Source organism: Rattus norvegicus, chromosome 1 (assembly GCF_036323735.1).
Source record: "Rattus norvegicus strain BN/NHsdMcwi chromosome 1, GRCr8, whole genome shotgun sequence".
Lineage (NCBI taxonomy): Eukaryota > Metazoa > Chordata > Mammalia > Rodentia > Muridae > Rattus > Rattus norvegicus.
Window position 1 is genome coordinate 62,289,667 of NC_086019.1, and position 27,811 is coordinate 62,317,477.

A 27,811-nucleotide genomic window follows, 5' to 3' on the forward strand; every position below is an offset into this window, starting at 1 on the left:
CCCCAAGATAATGACAAGCACCTGTTACAACAGGCCATGCTCTGTTGGGAAAGGCAGACAGGCACATCCAAGGCTGTTCTGTGGCCATGCTGGGCCTCCCTGCTCTTCAGGGGCATACTCTGCCGTGCCACTCAGCATATCCCAATCTGTGTCTGGAGTGCTTTGGTCTCACAGGAATGCTGTGGTGATGGAGACACTGACAAACTAAGTACCAAGACGCTGTCAAGTACCCATCCACACTTGACTCCTGCCAGGAATCAGCAGTATGGGCAACCACGTAAGCATGGAGACATGGATTACTTTCTTCCTTGGGACCACTTGTGAACCACAGGGTCAGGTGACAAGCTCTAGACCAGGAAAGGATCAGGAGGAGCAGAGTGACCACACCTGAACTTGAGGAATAGGGAACCCAGCAAGGAGAGTGACCACCCTTGGCTCACATAATTTAGGGACATATGTGGTGGGAAGAAACTAAGTTGAGGCAGCTGGGACACATCCCAAGATAGCAGGTGGTTGTTTGTCTGTGTGTGTCTGTGTGTGTGAGTGTGTGTGTGTGTGTGTGTGTGTGTGTGTGTGTACTTGACTGAAATGATGTGTGTGTGTGCCTGTGTATGTCTGTGGATGGGTCAATCCTGACACCAGACCTGACCGATGCCAGGCACCCACAGTTGGCACAGACCCCACTTTACACTAGCGATTTTGTTCCCAAAGGTTTTCTAATGGAAAGTAATATGTGCCTTGTACAGGGCTAGTTCACCTGATTTTGTACGAAAGATGAAATATGATCTTTATGGGTTCTTGCCTGAGCTAGCCTTGTAGACCCTCCTCTTCCCACTGTTCCCAGTCTGTTTCGTGTCACAATGTCCAGGGAATAGAACCCTGAGTTCTGCCAGCACCTCTGTGTGAGGCATTGCATCAGCTGACATCCTGAATGGTTGTCCCAATTCTACATGTTCTGGCCGAGGACAAGATGCACACAAGAAGGCCTAGATGAGGAGGTACTGCCCCTCCCAGACAGACAGACTTCATCTACTCTAACATGTTAGGAGGAGGTGCAGATATGGCTCACAACAATACATCCACTATTGGGCTCAACTACCAAGAAGCCGTGAGGAGGACATTCAATTTGGAAATCTCAGGTAGGCAGTGTGTGTGGAGGAGTAAACAGGACTGGATGGAGACCTTACCCAGAATTTGATATCCAGCCCTGCATTCTGATTAGCATGAACTACACTCCTGTGAAGGTCTCTGGGTGGCTCTTGAAATTAGGTGGACGAAGAGGAGGAGGAGAAATGGGAGGAGGAGGAGGAAGAGGAAGAGGAATAGGAGGAAGAAGAGGAGGAGGAAGAAGAAGAGGAAGATGAAGAGGAGGAAAAGGGGGAAGAGGAGGAAAAAACAAGTAAGCAAGGACAAGACAGGCACATGGCCTGTACTCACTGCAGTGGCCCATCGTATCCTAGGTGTTTTCCTGCCCTAACTGTGAAGCAGGAACCAAACACCACTCCTCATGGGACTGTCTGAGATGAGGCCAGCTGTGGGTCTGAACTGTCAGCAAGGAGGACGGGAGCTGTCTGTGCCATACATCAAAGCATAGTGTCCCACATAAGTCCATATCACAAATGATGCCATCTCCTCCCCAGAGTGGCTCAAGTAAGGGTTAGGAGTGCCTCATGAGTGCCAAGCTCTCCCCTACTCCTGCAGACCCATGAATGGTGCCTTCTCAGGGCCCATCTATCCTGAGCCCAGGGAGCAGCCAGAGGGCATATTCATGCGATTTCATACTCAAGTCAATCTGCTATCCTGTACCCCATGAGTCGGGACTGAACCTCAGTGCTCAAGACCACTTGTTTTTTTCTGGACAAGACTTCGAGAATGTGGTCACACACAGTGTTAGTGACACCTTGCATGCCCTTGACTGGCCTTCAGTGTAGCCCTGACTGACTGTTCCTGCCTGCACCCAGGGATTCAAATCAGCATTGGCCAGATCAGACTCTTTGCTACCTGGTCCTATAGCTCACCTCAACTGCAGTTCCATGTGTCCTGGCTGCTGCAGCTGCACCAGAAGCTACCAGATGTCTTCCCACAGAATCCTGTAGTCCCTGTGGGCTCATCCACAGACATCTCACACTCTCCCTGCTGGGAGTTAGGCTGGATGCCTGCTGTGTGGGAGCTGCCTTGGCTTGTGGAGCAGAGTCAGAAGCAGTGGAGGAGATGTTGTCTGCTGCTCTTATTGTCCTCAGTGCCCAGGGCTTCCCTGTGGTTTGGGTTCAGATCCAGCTCCAGTGAATCACTGATTAAATTCAGCCCATAGAAGCTGCGGACCCCATGAGGCACAGGGAGGACCATGACTGAGGGGGAACCAAGCAATCCAGGACCCTGTGGGGATCAGGGAAGCCAATAATCCCGGTCACCTCCCTGGCAGGCTGCAAGGCCAGGATCTCTGTGCGCCCTGACAGAGGTAGATGGGACCCTGACTCCCACAAAACGCTCCTTCAGACCTATTACATCATCCTCTTTGAGAAGGTTGTCCTCATTAAGAGCATTCCACACAGCTTGCACTGCCATCAAACTATCTTCCAGGGGTGATCCCCCTCAGGAGTATTGACATGTGTTCTATGAATGGTTAATATTATTCTGATAATTCACTTCATAAACATTGCTCAGCATGGTATCTGTCTCCATAAGAAGTCATTCAGCAATTCTCCCACAACAGGGAGGCAAAATCATCATCATCACCATCATCATCATCATCATCATCATCATCATCACCATCCTCTTTCTCCTCCTCCTATTCTTCCTCCTCCTCCTCCAGATTTTTCTCCTCCTCCTCCTCCTCCTCCTTCTCCTCCTCCTCCAGCTTTTTCTCCTCCTCCTCCTCCTCCTTCTGCTACTGCTAATGCTGTTGGTGCTATTGCTGTTACTCCTGTTGGTGCTGTAGCTTGTGCTGGTGTCTTTTCCTTGGCCATGTGTCTGAAATCACCTCCTTTTTATACTCAGGACATGACAATTTCAATATGGCACTTTGAAAGAAAAAAATTATTCTAAGCAAAAATCTTATGAGGTAGAATACTTAGATTACCATTTGGAGCTTTGATTGCCTTATTATTTTATTACATCTTCTCTTCTACTTCTGTTAAGATTTTTGAAAGAAATCATTTCGAAATGTTACACACACACACACACACACATATATATATATATATATATATATATATATATATATATATCTCACTAGGTCTTAGGAACGAAAAAATCAGCATGCAAAAAACTATGCATGCTTCTGACCATCAACAATAACCAGCAAACTAGGTTGTTGATACTTATTCAATGACAAACCTTGTTAATTAGTTTTGAGGCTTAATGAAATGGGATGTTACATTTGAAAACATAAGACTCTGTTCTGAGGCACTTGTGATTGATGACCACATGTGAAAAGATCAGTAGCCCATGGAGGAGTCCATGAGCCCATAAACCTCTAGTCCTCACCCTGTGGGAGCTATTGGCTTAAGGGGGAGCTGGAGTCCATCTGAAGGGATGGGTCAACAAGAAAACTCTGTAGAGTGGGGAACTCATCAATCCTATTGGGGCCCTGCTGGGAAGAGGAGAAATCAAGAAGAGGGAGAAGGCTTGGTGTTGGGTAAACCTCATAAAGAACTTAGAGAAGATACAAGGTAAGAATTGTGGGGAAAATGGAAACCAGAGACAGAGGAAGGACCAGCATAGAGCAAACTGAAAAGGACAAAGCACAAAGGTACCTGGGCTATGCCTGCTGCTTGTTCTCTCGACTCTCCCTGTGGCTCATTTCTGGGGGGAGATTCTGTTCTGCCCCAGGCGAGGTTCCTTTCTCCTTGGCAAGCAGCAACACAGCTTTATCAGAGCATTTGCTATATTCCTGGTCCCCCCCTTAAAACCTCTGTGCCGGACCCTGCTGGGGATGGGCTTATCCTCTAATGGGGCTCTGTGGGAGAGTAGATTATCTTCTTTGATTTCCTTATTGCTACTCTTCTCACTGAAGATGCTTGTTGTTTGAATGCATGGGACACTCATGGCACATTTGTCATAGTGGTCCTGTGTAGGTGTCATCGGTAGTGGCCTGAGACAACCAGCCACAGTGGACCTTCTTCCTCCTTATGTATGAACCTTCTGGCCATAGTGAGATACTTGACCATGGGAGGATGACACCCGCAAGGTGCCAAGGACTGGCAGGCATCCACTCCTCTTTTGTTCTAATCTAAAAGCAGCAGCAGGATCAAGGCTAGGGAATGGGCCTGCAATGGGACTCACCTGCTGTGCCTGGGCTTTGCAGCCATCACCCTGGAGAGCCTGCTGTTGTAGAAAGCAATAAGTTGCCATTTCCTCGTTATATTTTCTTTTCATTAGAGAGTATTTTATTACAGAGTCTTGAAATCCCTCGCATTTCATTGCGGCCAAAATTTCAGGATCTGGCCTGAGGGCAAGCAGTTCTTCATAACGACCTGTGAACCCCTTCCCGTGTTCTTTGAACCAGGCATGTTTCATCACCTCGCTGGCTGTTGGTCTATACATTGGATTTACTGTTAGAAATTGACTAAGTAGGTTCTACAGTTCTTCTGAAACCCCACAGGGGGCAGGATACACCCCTGCAACAAGGTGTTTTTGTAATTCTTGGAAGATCATTGAATCAAACGGGAGCTTTCCCACTACCATATAGTACAAGACCACTCCTATTTTCCACATGTCATTCTTCATCCCGTCATACAGAAGTCCAAGGAAGAGTTCCGGGGAACCAAAAGAGTATGCACCGCATTGCTGTTTTAGCATTTGTCCAGGTTGTGTTTCAGTGCTAAGCCCAAAGTCGATGACTTTGACCTTTTTGTTTTTATCAATCATTATATTGTCCAGTTTCAGGTCACGGTGAACAATCCCCTTTCCATGGCAGTAGCTCACTGCTGACAATATCTGTTCAAATATTTGCCGGGCCTCATCCTCCTCTACGCCCTGACTCTCTGATGTACTGGTAGAGTTGTTGGCCTTCCACCAGCTCCATTATGAGGTATATTCTCGTTTTATTTTCAATGACTTGTAAGAGAGAAACAATGTTGGGGTGGTTGATCTTTCTCATTATGTTTGCTTCTGTCATGGCTGGCCAGAACCACTGCTTGTCCTTTCGGGGAACTTTGACCGCCACTCGGGTTCCTGTGAGCCGGCGGTGGGCCAGGAGGACCTTTGCATGGCTTCCTTTTCCAATAGTCTTCAATACTTTATATTGGGAATGAAAGGTTCACTCCTCAGAGATACTGGGATCGGGGCTAGGAGGTGGTAACTCCTCCTCAGTCTCTGTAGGCATTTTATCAGTACTAATGCTACCTAAAAATAACAAACAATGGAATCAGGTAATGAAAAAGATGGAGCAATTCAGGAAGTAAAATTACACATGCGGTCCCTAAAAGAAACAAAGGAAACAAAAGAAAAAAATAAAAACAAGAAAAGACTAGACTAGAAAAATAGAGTAAAATTATGAAAAGGGGGAAAATATGAAGAATCATAAGTAAAAGCCACCCAAATAACCAACCCCAAAAGAGAAAGCCAAGAGCACACACATACTAAATGCAATGATGAAAATAAAAATCGTCACACTACAATAGGATTGGGCGGCCAAAGATGGTCAATACTGTGAATGGATGTTGTTTGAAGAAAAAGGTATGATGAAAGAAATGAGAGGAGAAAGAATTAGTGTAAGAGAAAACAAACAAATATAAAAAGCCAACACTTAAGGGGAAACTCCATTGAATTTCAGGACCTAGTGATCCACAAAAATCCACAACTCTCCAGAGCAAAATATTGAAAATCAAAATTAACCAACCACAAGGAATAAGGCAGTTAAATACCAGTGAATAGTAAACCTAAAACCGAGGCCGAAAAGTCAAAGTGTCACAAAGGGCAAATTTGTATCAAGTCTAAGCCAATGATTGCTTGTACTCAATAAATAGAGAAACAGAAATAATGTAAAAGGATGAAACCGCAGGACATTGAAAATGGAGATAGAGTGAATCATCTGACTGCAGAAATGTATATAATCAAAGCAATAATATACCATGTGAGAACATAAAACCCACCACCAAACAGAATCCAGAAATCCATAATAAATAAATAAATAAATAAATAAATAAATAAATAAATAAAGCATAACTAAAAATCAAAACCACAATAAGGAAATAGCCAGTGGTCTTGCGAATATATGGCCTAATTCTATCTCTTAAACAAATAGAAAAAAGAATCAATCCATAAATAAGCAGCCAGCCGTCTACATAGGCCTTTAATCTGATATTATGGGGTTGGCATGTCAAAATCCTGGGAGCCACTGCTCGGCCAACACAGGTACTTGGGCAGCTGTAGGCCAGTGAGAGAGCCTGTCTTGAAAATGAGGTTGATGACCTACCTCATGAACAGGAGCCCGGGCTGACTTCTGGCCTCTACACTCTCTTGCATTGAGTTGCAGGTAAAACGGGATGAAGACGTGTGCACACACAACACACACACACACACACACACAGGCACACAGGCACACACACAGGCACACACAGGCACACACAGAAATACACAAAAGTGTACTTACACTCACACAGACAAACTCTTACAAACACCCAGATTCACACAAAACCCAATCACATATGAACAGGTACACACATACTTACACACAAGCAAACGTGGAAAAACGCACATCACAGACACACACACACACACACACAGGGACACACACACACACACACACGAAGAGGTACACACATACAAACACATACACACAAACCTGTAAACTCACACTCCTTCATATACTGAAAAACACACAGGCGAAAGTGTACACACACTCACACACAAGCAAATCTGTCAACACACATCATCCTACACACACTGATACATACACATATGCACAGTACAGTAAAATCCGATACAACCACACACAGCTCACTAGATACAACCAAGTCGCAGAGGGCTCCACTCCACACCTCCTCTCAAAGCACTCAAAGAGGTCCAGGCCTGGCAACAGCTTAACGTCTGTTGGCTGGACCTCCTCACAGTCACTCCTCATGAGGTCACAATAGGACCTGTCATGACATGGTTGGGAAGGGCTTCAAGGCTCTGGCTTCTGTGGGCTATGGAGAGATTTTAGGCTTTTAGAAATCAAAGCCTGTAAGATGTTTACTCTCCTTAGTTCTCTGTTTTGAATGTTTGCTGTGCCTCCTGCTTTAAAGTCCTCATGTCTATTCTCGCTGTGTCACTTTTTCTTTGAATTCTGAATGATTAGCCTCAAACTGATGGTACAGTGTTATAAAAATAAAAAACGACAAAGCTGTGTTTCTAAACTGACCCATCAAGAGGACACTGTTCTCATAAGCCCTCAGAAAGGCTCTAGGTTATAATCAAACACCTGAGACAAAGCTGCAGGGATAGGCAGAGCACTTGCCTCCCACGGGTGAGGACTTGAGTTTGAATCCCCAAAACCCCCATCAATGTTGGATGCATCCGCAAAGCCCACAAGCTCTGCATCCATGGAGTGGGGAGGGGTTGGGGCTTGAAGACAGGTGGTCTGACATGCAGGCATGAGGACCTGTCCAGAGGATGGCCTCTGACAGGACATGGGGTAGTGGTATACATGGACACCTAGGCACATAAGGGGGTATGGATATACATGCAGACACTTCCTCTCACACAGCGGTTGGCATGATGTTTAGAAAACCAAGTCCATCCTGAGTGTAGGGCTCACTTCAAATATTAAGGTCCAATGATGGAACAGGCGTGTATGAGGACAAGGAGCTCTGTGCAACCTGGGACCAGAAGGAACAGAGTGGCTATGCTGACACCGTTGAAATAAATTCTCAATCACAGTCTGTGACAGCCAGGCCACAGGACCCAGGCAGCTGTGTTATTTGTGAGCAGCCAGTGCAGCCAGAAGCTAACTATTGAGCACTGACTGGCCCAAGCCCAGAAATTGTCTCTGTTTTTCAGAGTGCTGGGGGGCAGTGCAGTGTGTAGCCCTTTTCTTCTGAAGACTCTTCTGGGGCTTTGAATCCCCTGGAGAGGACCCTCATGACTGCAGACACTAAGCCTGGGAGGAAAGATCCTCATCTGTAGTGTTCATTGAAAGGCCTGATTGCAGAAAAGGAAAGAAAGAGCAAAATGTGCCACCTCTGCTCACTCTGGTTCAGCTTCTGCCTTTGCAGCTGAGCTCAGGTGCTCTGGAGTCCTCCCTAGCCTGAGTCAGTGATCTCAAGTTCAAGTCCCTACTTCCTGGTTTGTAGTATCAAACACAGCACAGTTTCAGGCAAGAAAAGCTGTGAAAACCATCTAGACATTGTTGTCTACATTTGAGGGGGACTGTTGAGCCCCAAAGGGAGCAAGGGTTACAAGGTCAGGTATTAAAGGAATGGGCAAGGGTTGGAATCCAAGTACCAATCTCCCTTTGCTCTGGGCAGAGGGTAGACCTGGCAATTGGTTCCTGCTGTGTACATGGTGAGAATCAAAGTGTCTTATGGGATCGCTGGCACAGACCTGCCCAAGCATGGCTTAGGGAGCCTCACACCAACTCAATATTTGATGTCTTCCCAGCTTTGTCTACCACCCTCAGCTGTGTGCCATTTTCCCTGCCTCGTGCAAGGGACTCTAAATATCTTCCTATAAAAGGCGATCAAGGAGGAGTTGCACAAGGACAGGTGGGGCTCTGTGGGGAGGTTCACATGGGCTAACACATTAGAGGACAACAGTCCCAGGACTGATACTGGGTGGACACTCTCCTCTGACATCCAACAGAGAGATCTTTGACAGAGATCAATAGAAAGCTTCTCTGAATAGCTGTGCAGAGCACCTCAGATCACAGACTCAGGACTGACACACATAGAATGCTGTAGAGGAGCCGATTGTATTCAAGGGCTCATCTGCCTGGGTCCATGTGCCTCTAGATATGAGCCCAGGACTGGGCTGTAGCTGGTTATGGGCTCAGATAGGAGGGTGGGAGGGACTGGTCCTTGGCTACTGGGAGTAGAGCAATTTTTCTTTCCCTGCTCCTGCTTTTTTTTTTTTTTTTTTTTTTTTTTTTTGCTTTTCTTTCCCTTGGCATAAGGAGGGACTGGAAGAAGTCTGTCTATGGGGAGTGAGGCTGGCTGGGAAACTGCTTGCTGTTGTACATTGTCATGCTGCTGGGGGCTAGGGGTTGTTGGCAGGATAACCTCTGCACCATTCCAGTCTGCTTCTCTCCACTTTATCAATGCATCCCTGTCCCTGGGCTGGGAGACCTCGATACATAAGTCCCACCTGTAGCTTCCAGTCCAGGGATGGAGTCCCTCAGTGAATGGATTCCAGATGGTTCTGTGGAAAGCAGCATCGAACAGGGTAGTTACTGAACATGTATGGACGTGGAGGAGGATACTGCACTGCACCTACCCACATTTCATATAAAACCAATCCTCATGCTCAGGTACTAATTGGTTCTATTTACACCTTTCACCATTTTTGCTATTCACTGTACTGTGAAGGGTGAATTTTTATTGTTTCACTTCTGCAAAGAGACAGAGTTTAGCATTTGAGACTCCCTACGGCATGGCTGGAAGGGAGGCCTTAACACCCATGTGTCCTTCTAGGAAAAAGCTCTTTCATAGGATGCCTCCCTGAGTCCCAAGATGTATGGAGGGCTCTGTGCCCTATCCAGGGTTGACCTCAATATATTAACTGGAGCTGAGGCTTCTCTCTGATAGAACAGTACCACCCTCCTACAAGATGGCTACGATGGTTTGTATATGCTTAGCTCAGGGAGTGGCAATATTAGGAGGCGTAGTCTTGTTAAAGTAGGTGTGTCACATTGGTCATGGGCTTTAAGACCCTTTTCCTATCCACATGCAAGCCAATCTTCCCTAAGCAGCCTTCACATGAACATGTAGACATCTCACTTAGTCTGGCACCATGACTGCCTGGATGCTGCCATGCTCCCAGCTTGATGATACTGGACTGAGTCTCTGAACCTGAAATCCTGTGTTCATTAATGTTGTCCTCATAAGAACTGCATTGGTCATGGTGTGTCTCTTCTCAACAGTAAACCCCTAACTGAGACAATGTCGATGTTCCCTGCTTCAGCTTCCTGGCTATAGAAGCTTCACACATGAGTGGCATTCTCTTGGGATATGGGCCTAATAGGCTCTAGGCTGTCTGCTTGATCTGAGAGTGCTAGGATATCCTGCTCCTAAGGGCATTGTTACTGTTCCCATGCAATAGTGTGAATAGCATCAGCAGGCTCCTGCTTTGTTACCCCCCTGAACACAATGCTGCCTTCTCCAGGAGTGGATCCAACAGCTCTCAGAACCTCCTCAGGAACTATGTGTTTCCCAAGGATTACCTGCACTTGCTTACACACCCCTATCCTGTGTTCTGAAAACTTTTCAAAGCCCATTCATCTGAGACTGGTGAGTTCAGGACAGTAGTCCCAAGTGTCTTGTCCTACGCTGACAGTTCATTCTCATGAGGCATCACCTGCCCTTGACACAGGATTTTCCCAAGGGGCATTGGATGTGAAGGAGCATTGTGTGTGCTGACTCTTGTCAGATCTGTATAGATGGCATCAAGACCCCATTTGCTCTTGATTTTGGAACTCATGGTCCTGGCACTGTCTTGTTGGTATTTAGGTCCCTGTCAGTCCCTAATTGAATTTTAGCATGGGAACCCAGGGCAGTTGTCTACAAAGATATTCCTAGTATGGACCACATCTTCACCGTGCCAGACATAAAGCACAACAAAACACCAGGCAGGCAGAGAACCCTCAGGGGCTGGAACTGGCATGTTCAAACACTCTGAATTGACCTTGGCCTTAGCACAGATTCAGAGAACAGCTTCTCTGTAGGAAGATCTCCTTCCTCCTCTCAGAGTTTAGGACATCTAGAGTTAGGCTAAGGTGCTGGCACAATGTGAGCAGGGGCAGCACTATGGGCTTGTTCAGTGTCAAAGCCTCCCTGCCACCCCTGTGTCACAGTCACAGCAGCCCATCTCATGAGAATTCTAGGGGTGCTGATATCCTGGATGAATTATCCATGTTCTGCTGCTAGTTTCTTTGCTTCCACATGGACAACTGAGAGAAGGGATTGATTAAGTGTAGTTGAGGAAGCCCTGCAAATATCTACTTGGTGTTACCAAAGACAATGGGTTCTGACTGGCAAGATCTTTGAATTAGATTTTGAAAAATGCCACCTAGGAAAAGTTAGAAGGTACTCTCAGGAAGGTAACCGCAGGACATTGAAAATGGAGATATAGGGTTGGGGATTTAGCTCAGCGGTAGAGCGCTTGCCTAGCGAGCGCAAGGCCCTGGGTTCGGTCCCCAGCTCCGAAAAAAAAAAAAAGAAAATGGAGATAGAGTGAATAATCCGACTGTAGAAATGTATATAATCAAAGCAATAATATACCATGTGAAAACATAAAATCCACGAACAAAATGAATCCAGCAATGCATAATAAAGAAAGAAAGAAAAAAAAAGAAAGAAAGAAAGAAAGAAAGAAAAAAGGAAAGAAAGAAAGAAAGGAAGGAAGGAAGGAAGAAAGAAAGAAAGAGAGTAAGGAAGAAAGAAAGAAAGAAAGAAAGAAAGAAAGAAAGAAAGAAAGAAAGAATAAATAAAAATCAAAACCATAATAAGGAAACAGCCAGTGCCTTTGCCAATATGTGACCTAATTCTTTCTCTTGAAGTCATCCAAAAATCAATCAATCAAGAAATAGGCAGCCAGTCATCTACATAGGCCTTTAAACTGATATTATGGGGTTGGCATACCAAATGCCTGGGAGCGACTGTTCAGCCAGCCCAGATACTTGGGCAGCTGCAGGCCAGTGAGAGAGCCTGTCTTGAAAATAAGGTTGAGGACCTACCTCAGGAACAGCAGCCGGGGTGACTTCTGGCCTGCCTCTACATTCTCTTGCACTGAGGTGCAGGTAATATAGATAAAAGGGGCAAAAGGAGATGGGCACGTGCACACACAGACACACACAAACACACACAGGCACACAGACACACACACACACACAAACACACACACACACACACACACACACACACACACACACACCACAGGCACACACAGAGGCACTCACCCAGAAATACGCAGAAGTAAACTTATACTCACAGAAACTCTTACAAACACCCAGATTCACACAAAACACACATACTTACACACAAGCAAACGTGGAAAAACACACATCAGACACACACACACACACACACAGGGACACACACTCACGCACAAGAAGAAGTACACACATACAAACACATACACACATACAAACCTGTAAACTCACCCACTCCTACATATACTGACAAACACACAGGCAAAAGTGTACACACACTCACACACAGGCAAATCTGTCAACACACACTCTCTTACACACACTGATACATAAACATATACACAGTACAGTAAAATCCGATACAACCACACACAGCTCACTAGATACAACCAAGTCGCAGAGGGCTCCACTCCACACCTCCTCTCAAAGAACTCAAAGAATTCCAGGCCTGGCAACACCTTAATATCTGTTTGCTGGGCCGCCTCACAATCGCTCCTCATGAGGTCACAGTAGGACCTGTCATGACATGTTGGGAAGGACTCTGAGACTGTGGCTTCTATGGGCTATGGAAAGACTTTAGGCTGTTAGAAATAAAACCCTGTAAGATGCTTAGCTGTCCATAGTTCTCTGTTTTGAATGTTTACTCTGCATCCTGCTTTAAAGTCCTCATGTCTACACTCAGGGTGTCACGTTTTCTTTGAATTCTGAAGGATTAGCCTCAAACTGATGGTATAGTTTTCTTTTTTTAAAGACAAAGCTGTTTCTAAACTGACCCATCAAGAGGACACTGTTCTCATAAGTCCTCAGAAAGGCTCTAGGTTATCATCAAACACCTGAGACAAAGCTGCAGGACTAGGCAGAGACTTGAGTTTGAATCCCCAAAACGCCTATTGGATGCATCAGCAAAGCTCATAAGCTTTCTCTGTGGAGAAGTTAACATGGACCAACAGATTAGAGGGCCAGAGCCCCAACCCATGCTGGGTGGACAGTCTCCTCTGACATCCAACACAGAGATCTTTGTACAGAGATCAAGAGAAGGCTTCTCTGAATAGCTGTGCAGAGCACCTCAGGCTCAGGGACTCTGGACTGACACGCATAAAATGCTGTAGAGGAGCCGTTTGTGATTCAAGGACTCATCTGCCTGGGGCCTGTGCCTCTAGAGATGATCCCAGGACTGGGCTGTGGCTGGTTATGGGCTCAGACAGGGAGGTGCCACGGGGTTTGTTCTTGGCTCCTGGGAGTAGAGCAGTTTTTCTTTCCCTGTCCCTGCTTTTTGAACTTTTCTTCCTTGGGAAAAATGGAAGGACTGGAAGAAGTCTGTCTATGGAGAGTGAGGCTGGCTGGGAAACTGCTCGCTGTTCCCAATTGTCATCCTGCTGGGGGTTTGGAGTTGTTGGCAGGTTAACCTCTCCACCATTCCAATCTGCTTCTCTCCATTTAACCCATGCATCTCTGTCTCTGCGCTTCGTGACATGGTTGCACAAGTCCTACCTGTAGCTGCCACTCCAGGGCATAAATCCCTCAGTGAGTGAATTGCAGATGGTTCTGTCTAGAGAGAAATTGTACAGGGTAGTTGCTCAGTATGTAGGTACATGGAAGAGCACACTGCACTGCATCCACACACATTTCATATTACATCAATCCACATACTCTGGTACTAATCGGTTCTATTTACACCTTTCGCGATTACTGCTATTCACTGTACTGTGAAGTGTGAATTTTTATTATGTTTTACTTCTGCAAAGGAAGAGACACTGGAGATTCCAAAGGCCTAGCTGGAAGGGAGGCCTTGACACACAGGTGTGCTCCTGGGGAAAAGCTCTTTCATAAAACGCCCCGTTGAATCCCATGATGTGTGGATTGCTCTATGCCCTATCTAGGGTTGACCTCAGCATATTAATGGGAGCTGAGACTTCTCTCTGATAAAACAGTACCACCCTCCTTGAAGATGTCTGTGATGGTTTGTATAAGCTTAGCTCAGGGCTTGGCACTATTAGGAGGCATGTTCTTGTTAAGTAGGTGTGTCACATTGGTCATGGGCTTTAAGAACCTGTTCCTATCCACATGCAAGCCAATCTCCTCCAAGCAGCCTTCAGATAAAGATGTTGAACTCTCACTCTCTCTGGCACCATGCCTGCCTGATTGCTGCCATGCTCCCAGCTTGATGATACTGGACTGAGTCTCTGAACCTGCTATCCTGTGTTCATTAATGTTGTCCTCATAAGAGCTGCATTGGTTGTGTTATGTCTCTTTACAGCCGTAAACCACTAACTGAGACAATGTCCATCTTCCCTTCCCCAGCTTCCAGACTTTAGAAGCTTCACACATGAGCGGCATTCTCTTGGAACTATGAGGCTAAAAGGCTGTAGGCTGTCTGCTTGATCTGAGAGTGCTAGGATATCCTGCTCCTAAAGGAATTGTTACTGCTCCATTGCAATACTGTGAATAGCATCAGCAGGCTTCTGCTTTGTACTCCCTGAAACAATACTGTCTTCTCCAGGAGTGGATCCAACAGCTCTCAGAACCTCCTCAGGAACTATGTGTTTCCCAAGGATTACCTGCACTTGCTTACACACCCCTATTCTGAGTTCTGAAAACGTTTCAAAGCCCATTCATCTGAGACTGGTGAGTTCAGGACAGTAGTCCCAAGTGTCTTGTCCTACCCTGACAGTTCACTCTCATGAGGCATCACCTGCCCTTGACAGAGGATTTTCCCACGGGACGTTTGATGTACTGGGAATTGTGTGTACTGACTCCTGTCAGATCGGCACAAGATGGTATCAAGGGCCCATTTGCTCTTCTTTATGGAATTCACATTCCTGGCACTGTTGTTGGTATTTAGGTCCATGCCAGTCCATAGTTATATGTTAGCATGGAAACCCAGGGCAGCTACCTTCAAAGATATTCCTAGTATGGACCACATCTTCACCTTGCCAGACATAAAGCACAGCAAAACACCAGGCAGGCAGAGAACCCTCAGGGGCTGGAACTGGCATGTTCAAACACTCTGGCTTGACCTTGGCCAGCACAGATTCAGAGGACAGCCTCTATGTAGGAAGATCTCCTTCCTCCTCTCAGAGTATAGGACATCTAGAGTCAGGCTAAGGTGCTGGCACCCATGTGAGCAGAGGCAGCAGCCTGGGCTTCTTCAATGTCAAAGCCTGCCTGCCACCCCTGTATCACATGTCAGAGCAGTCCATCTCATGAGAATTCTAGGAGTGCTGATACCCTGGGCGACTATCCCATGTTCTGCTGCCAGTTTCTTTGCTTCCACATGGCCAACTGTGAGAAGGGATTGAGAAAGGGAAAGTGATGAAGCCCTGCTAATATCTACTTGGTGCCAGCAAAGAAAATGGGTTCTGACTGGCGAGATCTTTGAGTTAGATTTTCAAATAGGCCACCTCGGGACAGTTAGTTGGCACTTTCAGGAAGCTGCTCCAGGGTGGGAACAATGGGACTGGATCCCTGAGGCTGGTGCAGTTGGCCAGGGATTTTGGGACAGTAAAACTGAGTGGGAACTCTGGGCCAGGTGCAACAGTGCAGTGAACCTGTTGCAGGTGCAGTGGAGCAGGGACCCTGGGGGAGATGCAATGGGACAGGAGCCCTAGGGAGGGGAACTCATGGTAGTGGCCCTGTGGCATGTGCGACTGACAGGGACCCTGGGGCAGGTGCACTGTGATGTGCACCCAAGCTGGAATGTTCAGACAGGTGTATGTTTGCTTCATGCAGCTGCTGTCTGAAGTAGAGAAAACTGGAAACTGCCCCAAAGGGGATTTTGGGGGCTCCTTCCAAGAATCCCTTAGCTCCTAACTGAGAAGCTGTACATTCCACAGAGGGGCCTTTATTGAGATGAGCAGATTCTAAGAGGGCTGCCTTGAATGAACAGCCAAAGAAAGCAGAAATGAACAACAAGGAATTGCACCAGCCACGTCCATGATGTTTTGCTCAGAAAAATAGGACTGGAAGAAACTGATTAAGTCAAATTATCTATCTATCTATCTATCTATCTATCTATCTATCTATCTATCTATCTATCTATCTATCTATCCATCCATCCATCCACCCACCCACCCACACATCTATCTATCTATCTATCTATCTATCTATCTATCTATCTATCTATCTATCTATCTATCTATCTATCATCTATCTATCTATCTATTCACCCATCTATCCAACCATCCATCCATCCATCCACCCACCCACCCACCCACTTATCTATCCATCCATCCATCCACCCGCCCGCCCGCCCGCCCGCCCGCCCGCCCATCCATCCATCCATCCATCCATCCATCCATCCATCCATCCATCCATCCATCCATCTATCTATCTATCTATCTATCTATCTATCTATCTATCTATCTATCTATCTATCTATCTATTCACCCATCTATCCATCCATCCATCCATCCATCCATCTATCTATCTATCTATCTATCTATCTATCTATCTATCTATCTATCTATCTATTCACCCATCTATCCATCCATCCATCCATCCATCCATTTCCCTGATACAAGTCTCTTTTATGTGTAAGAAGAAGGTCACAGCGGCGCTCCCTTGTGATGACAATGAGGATTGCAAGTAGTGAGATGGATTGTTTGTTTGTTTGTTTATTTCTTTGTTTGTTTATTGCATGAGCTGGGATAGAATGCCAGTTGTGGCCTGTCCCCATCAGCATCCACTGTGCTACAGACCCAGTCTCAGTGTGACACAGAAGAGGACTAACTGGAAAGTTTGTCCTATCTCTAAGGGACACTGTATCGTACAATACTCTGTACTGCAGATCAGTCAATGCCTGTGTTTAGGAGACTTGCGGATAGAATGAATGTCTGTGAGTCTGGACTTAGACTCTGTGGAGGGCTCAGGTCACCTGACTGTCCTGAAGCTTCCCACTGTGATTTATTTCCCTCGTACAGAGCCAGACACCTGAGCAACTGCATTTCCTGGTTATCCCCTAATCCTCTTACACTGTGTAGAGTGTTCAATCTCAGGGAGGGCCTGGGAATCTGAGAGACACCACTGAGCCCCCTGGGCCTGGCTGACTCAACCTGAGGCTACTCTGTGTGTCTTCATTTTGCTCACCCTCCAGAGACCTCAAAAGGCAGCAGTGAGTTTGCTGAGAGGCAAGGAGCCTCCATATTGGCCCAAAAGCAACTGTCCTCTTTTACAGGTTCATCCACAGAGCATGTAATTTTGATTGATGCAACATCGGGAAGAATGAATGACATCATCTCCCAAGGGCAAGTGCTATGCTAGTGGACACTGAGGAGCTGCAGGGATCAGACCCCTTTTCCATCCTCTCTTGTTCTTCCTTGTGATGGTTCCTTCAGATCTGAAAGATCCAGGCAGTACATGACATGAGTTTGAATATAATCTCATTGCACTTTATTCCCTGCTCTGAATCTAAGACCAGGTAATTCCTACGTTTGTTTGTTTGTTTATTTATTTATTTATTTATTCATTCATTTGATATATATGTGTGTGTGTGTGTGTGTGTGTGTGTGTGTGTGTGTCTGTATACATATATACAATGTCGCTGTCTTTAGAAATACCAGAGAGTGCATCAAATCTCATCAGAGATATTTGTGAGCCAAAATGTGGTTGCTGGCATTTGAACTCAGGACTTCTGGAAGAGCAATCAGTTCTCTTAACACTGAGCAATCTTTCCAATTTCCAGTCTAACTTTCTTAATTCCAGTACTGTATTCTTTATTTAGGTTACATCCTGATCCCAGCCACTCTCCCTCCTCCTTTCCCAGTGCCACCTTACAAATCCTTCTCACCATAATGCTCTCCCTTCTCTTTGTAGAAGGGCAGACTCCCTAGGTACCACCCCGCCCTGGGGCATCTACTCCCAACAGTATGAGGCACCCCCTGTCCCACAGATTTACAATCAGGCTGCCCAGGTATGGGGAAGGGTTCCCATGGCAGGCAAGAGAGACTGAGACAGTCCTGGATCTACTTGTCAAATGACCCACATGGAAACCAACTGCAGATAGCTACACCTGGCCCTGGGGTTGGTTGCCCAGGCTCTAGCATACTCCATGTTCCAAGGTATCTGACTATAGGGGACTTCTTGTAGTGTTTTTAACCCCTCTAGTCTGCTCACCACTCTCCCCCACTCTTCCACAAGACTTCCCAAGCTCCATCTGAGGACTGGCTGTGGCTTTCAGCTGCTGAGTGAAGCCTGTCCAGAGACAGGTGTGCTACTTTTCTGTCTGCAAGTAAATCAGAGTAACATAAGTACTGTCAGAGGTTGTCTCTGTCACATGAGATGGATCTCACTTTGGGGCAGTCATTGTTTGGTTGTTCCCTCAATATCTGCTATATCTTTATCCCTGCACACTTATTGGCAAAACAGATTTTGAGTTGAAGCTGTTGTGAGTGCATTGATGTCCTCTTCCTCTTCTAGAAGTTCTTTCTTGCTACAGGAGGTGGCCATTTCCATCTTCTTCTCCAGTAGGAATCTAAGCTAGAGTTACCCCCATAGACTCCCCCATCCTCTCCCTTACCAGGCATCCAGCAAGTCACCAGAGATCCCTGGACACTCCTGCCCAGACAATTTGTAATCTCACTCCTAGCCCTCTTCCAAACCCCTCTCCCTAGACCTGACCAGCATTTCCATCTCCTTTCCTGCCTCTTCTCTTACCCTGTTCCATCATCCTTCTTAGACTATTTTGTTTCTCCTTCTTATGAGATTCACACCTCCTCACTCAGGCCCTCCTTCTTCCTTCATACCTATCAACCTGTTATCCTGCACTTTATGGTTAATGTCCACTTATAAATTACATACATTTTTCTGTGGTTCTGGGTTACCTCACTCAGGATAACATTCTCAAGTTCATCCATTTGCCTACAAAATTCATAATGTATTTATTCTTAATAGCTGACGAGTATTCCATTGGGTAGATATACAATATTTCCTGTATCCATTCTTCAGTAGGGGGACATACAGGTTGTTTTCAGTTCTTGGACATTACAGATAAAACCACTATTAACATAGATCATCAAGCGTCCTTGTGGGATTGTGGGTCACCATTTGATTATATGTCCCAGGGTTGTTTTGCTAAGTCCAGATGAAAACTGATCCCCAGTTTTCTGAGAAACTGCCAATATGATTTCGAAAATGGATGTACATGTTTTCAATCCAAACAGCAATGGAGGAGTGTTCCCACTATTCCACATCCTCATCAGCATGTGCTGGATGTCACTTTAGATTTTTATTTTATCCATACTGATGCACATAAGTTGGAATCCCAGGGTGCTTTTGATTTGGATATACCTGGTGACCAAGGATGGTGACAAGTTCTTTAAGTGGCTCTTGGCCCTTCAAAGTTCTGCTGATGAATTTATCTCTGCACCACATTATTAGGTTAGGATATTTGGTCTCTTGTAGTTTCACTTGTTATTTATGTAATTTTAATATTAGCCTTTTGTGCACTATAGGGTTGGTGAAGATCCTCTTCCAACCTGTGTGCAGACATTTCTATTAAGTGTTTTGTTTTACTTACAGAAGCTTTTCAGTTGCATCAAGTTTCATTTATTAATTGTTGATCTCAATATCTGAGCACCATTGGTGTTCTGCTCAGGAAGTTGTCTCCTGTACCAATGTGCTCAAGCCTATTTCTCACTTTTTCTTGTATCAGATTTGATGTGTCAGGTTTTATTTTGAGGTCTTTGATTCACTTGGACATGTGTTTTGCACAGGTTTATAGATAAGGCTCATTGCATTCTTCCCTATGCCTATATCCAATTAGACCAGCACCACCTGTTCAAGATTCTTTCTTATTTTTGTCATATGTTTTTGCCCACTTTATTGACAATAAGCATCCATACTTGTGTGGGTTTATTTCAGGGTCTTGGATTTCATTTTATTGATCAGCCTGCCTGTTCCTATACCAATACTGTAGTTTTATTGCTATAGCTCTGTAGGACAGCAGTAAATGAGAGATGGTGCTTCCTCCCGAAATTCTGTTCTTGTTCAAGAATGTTTTAGCTATCCTGGGTTTATTAAATCTTTCACTTGAAGTTGAGAATTTCACGTTAAGGTCTGTAAAGACTTGTTTTGGTATTTTAATGGGTATTGCATTCACTTTCTGATATCTTTCAATTGCTATTTTCAGAGATTTAAAATTTTTGTCATACAGATCTTTCACTTTCTTAGAGTTACACTAAGACATTTATATTATTTGTTGCTATTGTAAACAGCAATGTTTCCCTAATTTATTTGCCAGCCCCTTCATTGTTTGTTTAAAAGAATGGTACTGATTTTTTTTAGTTAATGTTGTATCCACCCACTTTACTGAAGGTATTTATCAAATGTAGGAGTTCTGTGATAGAATTTTTGGGGGCTCTTGTACATACTATGATATCATCACAAATGCCAATATGATATCTTCTTCCCTTCCAATGCATATCTCGTTTTTCACATTTAGTTGTCTTATTGCTCTAGCCTGAACTTCAAGAACTATATTGAAATGTTAGGGGGAGGGTGGCCAGCCCTGCCCTGCCCCAGAGTTTATGGGAATTATTTTAAGTTTCTCTCTATTTAGTTTGACGTTGGCTAGTGGACTGCTGTATATTACTTTGTGTTCATGTATTCTTCTGTATCCTTCTCTCTCTGTAAGTTTCACATGATGGACTGTCACGTTTTGCCAAAGGCCTTTTCAGAATCTACTGAGATGATCATGAGTTTTTTTTAAATTAATCAATTTATTCATTTAATTTCAAATGATACCCCCCTTCCTTGTTGCCCCTCCGCAATCACCCATTCCATCCTCCCCATGCCCCTCAGCTTGGCGTCTATGAGGGAGCTCCTCCACTCTCTCCCCTACTCCCACCTGACCACTCTAACATCCCCCTATGCTGGCACATCAAACCTCCACAGGACCAGGGGCCTCCTCTCCCATTGATGTCAGTGAAAGCCATGTATCTGGAGCCATGTTTCCCTCCATGTGTATTCTTTAGTTTTTGCTTTGTTCTTCGGAGCTCTGGGTGTCCAGTAAACTGATAATGTTTTTCTTATGGGGCTGAATTCCCTCAGGTCCTTCAGTCCTTCACCTAGCTCTTCCAGTGGGGTCCCCAGGCACAGTCTGATTGTTGGCTGTATCTGCAGCTGTATGGGTCAAGTGCTGGTACAACCTCTCAGGGAATAGCAATAGCAGGCTTCTGTCAGTAAGCACATCTTGACATCAGTAACAGTGTCTCAGTTTGGTATCTGCTCATGGGATGGAATCCTAGGTGGAGTAGTTTCTGTATGGCCTTTCCTTTAGTGTCTGTTCCATTTTTTATTGCTGTCTTTACTTTGGACTTGAACATATCTAGGTAAACATTTTGAGATGATTCTGTGGCCCCATCGCCGATTTGGGGCTGTGTCTATCTAGTGGAGGTGTCTATACAGGTTGTAGGTCCCCCTTGTTGCATACTTCAGATAAAGTCAACCGTTTCCATCCTGGGGGACTCTCACTTCCCTAACATCTGGGACTTTGTAGTGGCTACACCCTGTTCATCATTCCCCACTGCTACATACTTTTAATCAATTTCCTGAAACTCTAATTCTCTCATGTCTTTTCTATCACCTGATCCTGTCCTCCCCACAACTCTGCATATTTATTTATCTTCCCCTTCTCTCTTGCTCCCAGGTCCCTGCCTTTCTCTACCTCCTGTGATCATTTTGTTCCCTGTACTATGTGGGAATGAACATCCACACTTTGGTCTTCCTTCTTCTTAAGCTCCATATGGTTTGTGAGCTTTATTGTGGTATATTGACCTTTTGGGGGTAATAACAACTTATCAGTTTGTACACAGCTTGTGTGTTCTTTTGTGTCTGGGTTACCTCTCTCAAGTTGATAGATTCTAGATCTATTCATTTCCCTGAAATTTTGTGAAGTCATTGTTTATAATAACTTGGTATACTCTAATGTGCAAATGCATCTCAATTTCTATATCCATTCTTCCATTGAGGTACATGTGGCTTAGTTACAACGTGTGGATATTATAAATAAGATTTATATAAACATAAGGGAGCATGGGGCCTTGTTATATGTTGGAGCATCTTTGAGGATTTATGTCTAGTAGTGTTATAGCTAGTTGTTCATGTAGAACACTTTTTAATTTTCCGAGGAAGCACTGCATTGATTTCTAAAGTGATTTTACCAGCTTGCAGTTCTACCAGCAGTAGAGGAGTGTTGCTCTTTCTCCACATCTTTGCCAGCATTTCCTGTCGCCTGTGGTTTTGATCTTAGTCATTGGTGTGCTGTGGATTGTGAGGGTCATTTTGACTTACACATCCCTGATGAGGAAGGATGTTGAACACTTCTTTAAGTGCCTCTCATCCTTTCAAGGCTCCTTAGTTGAGAATTCTTTGTTTAGCTCTGTACACCATTTGAAAAATATTGTTTTTGGATTTTTGGAGACTAACTTCTGAATTTTTGTCTATTTTTTATATTAGCTCTCTATCAAATGTAGGATCAATAGAGACCTTTTTCCAATCTCGGGATTGCCATTTTCTCCTAATGTCTAAGACCTTTGCCTTACAGATACTTTTCAATTTTATGAGGTCCCATTTGTCGAATGGTGATTTTAGAACATAAGCCATTGGCATTCTAATCAAGAAATTTCCCCTGTGCCAATGTGTTTGAGTCTCTTCCCCATGGTATATTCAGCGTATCTGGTTTTGTATGGAGTTTCTTCATCAACTTGGAATTGAACATTGTACAAGGAGTGGAGAATAGGGAAATTTGCACTCTTTTCATGCTCACCGACAGTTCAACCAACACCTTTGGTTGAAAATGCTGTTTTGTTATGCTGGATGGATTTGGCTTCTTTGTCACAGATTAATTGCCCATCTGTGTGTAGGGTTATTTTCTGGGTTGTACATTGTATTACCTTGATCTACCTTCCTGTCCCTGTATAAATAACTGCGTTTTTTAAAATTATTTCTCTGTAGTACAGGTTGAAGTCAGGCATGCTGATTCTCCCAGATTTCTTTTATGGTTGAGAATATTTTCCCTATCCTGTGTTTTTTGTCATTGTAGATGAATTTGAGAATTGCTCTAATTCTATGATGAATTGAGTTGGAATTTTGGTGGGGATTGCATTGAATCTATAGACTGCCTTTGGTAAGATGGCCATTTTACTATGTTTATCCTGCTGATCCAAGAGCATGGGAGATCTTTCCATCTTCTGCGGTCTTCTCCAATTTCTTTCATCAGAGACTTGTCCCTGTTGTACAGATCTTTCACTTGCTTGGTTAGAGTCACGCTGACGTATTTTATAGTATATCTGTCTAATGTGAAGGGTGCTGTTTCCCTAATTTTTCTCAGCCCATTATTTCTTTGAGTAGGGGAATACTGCTGATTTGGTAGAGTGAATTTTCTATCCAGCTACTTTGCTTAAGTTGTTTATCAGCTGGAGAAGTTCTGGTACAGTTTTTTCTGGTCACATGTTTATACTATCATTTCATCCACAAATAGTGATATCTTAACTTCCTCCTTCCCAATTTCTATCCCTTTGCTCTCTTTTTGTTATCTAATTGCTCTGTCTATAAATTCTCATAATATATTGTATAGATAGGGGCAGAGTGGGCAGGCTTGCCTTGTTCCTGATTTTATTGGGATTGCTTCAAGTTTCTCTACATTTTGTTTGGTATTGTCTGTTGGTTGTATATGGTTACATATTTACGTAAGTATAAATGTGTATGAACAAATATATATAAACATATATATATATATATATATATATTCAGTTTATATGTCCTCTGCCCTTGTAACACTGAATTACAGTAATCAGGGTTGTTCTGGTTCTCAATATTATATGGGGGAAAGTTTGTGGAAATGGTGTACTTTTAAACTACCCCCATAGTTAAGCTTGTTTACATGGCCAAAACATTTAAATTATGATGCTTAATGAAATTGAGCACCCTTGGTTTGTTATTTTCTTTATTCCTTATAAGTGTGGGTATGTTGTACCACCATATACATCTGTGTATATAGGTGCGTGTGGAGGCTTGCCCTGATGTTGACAGAAATTATCCTCTAATTACTCTCCCTTGCTCAATGAAAGAGAGTCTCTCAATGGCTAAGCTGGCTCCCTGTTCTTCCTAGCATTTATGTAATCTTCAGTTGATCACTGAGCCATCAGTACTGCACATATTTATTTTTGAAAGTCACAGTCAAGAGTTTATTTTGCCCCTTTTCTGCATGGAATTCTTTATTGGTTTATTACTCTTTTGATATATTTTAAGTTGTACTCATACCTTTTTGGCCAGGTTGCTTATAGGGTTATGCCACAAATCCTGCCCTTTTCTTTGAACTGACATTTAGTTGATGAGCAAAGATTGGATTTTAAAGTTCTGCTCAGACCGTAGAGTAGGTATAGTTTGTTTCAGCCAGAATACATAAAATAACTGAAATAATGTGCAAAAATGAACAGCTCTCACTGAAACATTAAAATTTAGATGAAAATTTAGTTAGGCTAGTTAGTTGTATTTTTATGCATAATCTTTTGTGTTCTCCTCTTGTCCAGCCAAGATGCACACTTATCTGGCAGTTCTGGAGATCATGAAACCTGATGTTTAAAGAGCGTCCACACAACTTCTCAAAAAGTCATGATATGTCTGACAAAGTGGAAGCTTCTCGTAAAGTAACAGAGCTTGAGAATGAATTGAACACTAAGTGAGAAGAGAGAGGTCACCTGTACTCAAGCAGGTCTGACCTTGGCAGTCGATTTGTGGGGTGGGCCTGAAGAGGAAGGAACAAATGTCCTTCTAAGTGATGTTTAATTTCTTTTTCTGAAATGGTTGCAATTGAGAGATGTTCCACATCCAAGAAATTTTGTCTTACTTTACCAAGAAAAATCCTGCCTAGTTCTTAGAGATCTGACAAAGGTGAAGTTACCCGTTCTTGTTAGCATTGGCACTCTTGGACCCAGAAGGCAGAATGAAGGGCTTTAAAGATGACAGGGTGTTTCCTCTACCCTACCTTTTCCATTGTCATTCCAAGGGCAGTAGGCCTAGATATTATCTTTCTGTTCTTTCTAAAACCTCCATTTTCCTACCAGACAGTGATCGCCGAAAATTTCAGAGCACTACTGTGTCTCTGGAATGCTGATTCTCCCAGAATTTCTTTTTTTGTTGAGAATATTTTCCCTATCCTGTGTTTTTTGTCATTCTAGATGAATTTGAGAATTGCTCTTTTCTGCAGGAGACAGGCCTCTCAGCCTAGGGAATACCTGTGTCATTGGGCACCCTGTATGCAGGAGACAGGTCTCTTAGGGCAGGTGAAATGTTGCGTGTATGTTCTTTAATTTGCATGAGTTGGCTGCAAGGAGTTGTTAATGTAAGGCGCACAACACATCATTCGTCTAAAATGTGAGCCTCCTGATCCAATGTAAATGTTTGAGATTGAATATCTAATTCATAATTTAATTTCCAAAATTCTAGAGAAAGGTTTCAGATTTGATGCTAGGGATTTTATTTTTATCAATTCAAATCACCAGAACACTAATCATTGGTGGAAAGCAAAGGTGACAGTTCTGTTAGAGTTAACTAATACTTCAGAGGTTCCAAAGGCTGTAGAGCTCTCACAGCATTACACAGCATTCTTGCAAGCAGGAGCAAAGACGTCCGAGATAAATGGGAGCTCATGTGTGGCGGTCAAGCACAGCTATCTCAGAAGTTGTAAATTTAGTAAAGAGATTTATAAACACTGTCAGGAAAGGAAGAAGCGTGTTGCTGTGCCCCCTGTGACTTAAGTGCTATAAGAAAACTTGTGTCAGTTGAGTCTGCATCTCTTTCTCAGCATAACAGATTTATTTAATTTTAATTCCTGAATTTTGCATCCTCACTCCTCAGTTGAGCTATGGGAGAAAGGCCTGTTTGCTTATTTTGTGTGAAAGGTGACTTTATGATTTCAACACATTTTCTTTTTCAGAATCTCTAATATGGTTTCAGAAGAACTTTCTGTTCCATAGAAATCTGTGCATCAGGGAAATAATCACAATTTTAAATAAAACGGAAGCATTTGAAACCCAAAAATTATTTTTAATAAGAGCTGTACGATCAATTGTTGAAATACAACCATTAGTATTTTTTACGTTTATCAAGTTTCCTATTTGAAAGTGTGTCTTTGTTTTTTCCTCTGTAAGAGATTAGAATGTCCCAGAGAGCTGATGAAGGATTTGCACACTTGTCTTGCCCAGGAAGTGTATTCTCCTTGTGTCTGCAGCACATAGGGAGCCTTTGATAGCATAAAAAGAAGCCTTTGATACCTCCCAAAGAAGAGCAGGTACCTGCTGTCCCTAGTGCATGGGAAGACAGATGCACTCAAGAACCTGCAAGCATCTGAAAACACTGCATGTGTGTTTGTGAGACCTGGAGTGAAGTAGACTTGGCCATCCCTGGACAGTGAGGTCAGATGTGAATAAGTGTTGCAAGAGCACATTGAATAGCGTACACTACTGTTGGGAAATGTTTTCCTAAGGCCTGGACTCCCCAAACTACTCACTGATAAGCCCATTGCCTTAAAGGTCTTCTGGTCATTCACGTTTCAAATGTAAGTGGCCACTCAGTACTGATGGAAGGAAGGTATGTTTCATTATCATGGCACAGGATACACTGATCCGTTCCAGCAGGCTGAAGGGTCAGTGGGATGTTGTGTCCCCTCACCCTCATGACTACTGTGCTTTAGCACGGGGAGCAGGACAGTGTCCAAATCTCAGGGTTTGGGTGAAATGTAATGATGGAGTTGGGAAGTTGCTGGTCAAAGGATGTAAAGTTCAGATGAACAGGGAATGACTTTGAGTACCGTTACCTGTAGCCTATGTCACTCAGCAGTGTCCGATAAATAAAGCAAAGGAACTTTAAGAAATGGGAAGCATGTTTGAGGGTTTAAAAAGCTTGTGGGGAACTTTTTTGGAAGAACAGAACTTATATGTTGGAATTAGTGTTTGTATTTCTATATTTTAATTTATTTTTTTTAATTCTGTAGAGACATCCCTTAGAAACTAGATTTGGTGCTGACCCAGGACCATGTCTTCTTGTGCTCCCTGTCCTGTGTGGGATTTGTGGCTCAGGCCTACTGTGGCCCCTGGTCTCTGTACCACTTCATTTTCTGCCAAATCCTACATGAGTCTTCCTTTGCCCATTCCCAGGTAATAAAGTGATTTCAGAAACAGTTATACTCATGAATTTATTATACAATTAAGCAGAATAGGGTGGTTGATTGACTTGGCAGAAGAAATTTTCATCTCCTAAAATGTCAAGTGATTTGTTTGTATAAGAATTTTTTTCAACCTGTTCACTCACAGCGCTGGGAGGTAAGTGCCAGTCTTGAGATTGCCTAAACGTTTTAAACAGTATGTAGATAGTACTGCCCCTACTCGCCATGTGATCCCAGGCAGTCACATACAGAACAGGATGGGGGATCAGGAGACATCAGCAGACCACAGGTGTGGATAAATGTTAAAGTGTGAGAAATGAACACAGAACCTGCGGGGCCTGATGGAAGGACCCTATAAGACATGTCTGTGTGGTAGACTCTCCTGAGATGGTAGAGTGGAAGGGGAAGGGCCTCCTCCATTACAAGTCTCAGGGCGCAGGATCGCCAGTGGGCTGGGAAAGTGATGCCTCTAGGTGAGATTGGTATTCAATGCCACAGTAAATTGATTTGTATTTTACAAGCACTGTAAATGCGAAGGATATTGAAAGGTAGCCTGGAAAAATTCAGTGTATGGGCATAGACTC

At 44.0% G+C, this 27,811-nt stretch overlaps 1 long non-coding RNA gene across 1 annotated transcript; it reads right to left on the reverse strand.

Moving 5' to 3' along the window:
- Positions 1-3,237: 3,237 nt before the first annotated feature.
- On the reverse strand, positions 3,238-12,520 carry LOC134485073 (uncharacterized). Its single transcript, XR_010062945.1, has 3 exons — positions 11,873-12,520; positions 6,415-9,339; positions 3,238-5,342 (listed from the first exon to the last, which is right to left on the reverse strand). It is a non-coding gene; the product is annotated as an uncharacterized LOC134485073 (long non-coding RNA).
- Positions 12,521-27,811: the final 15,291 nt, after the last annotated feature.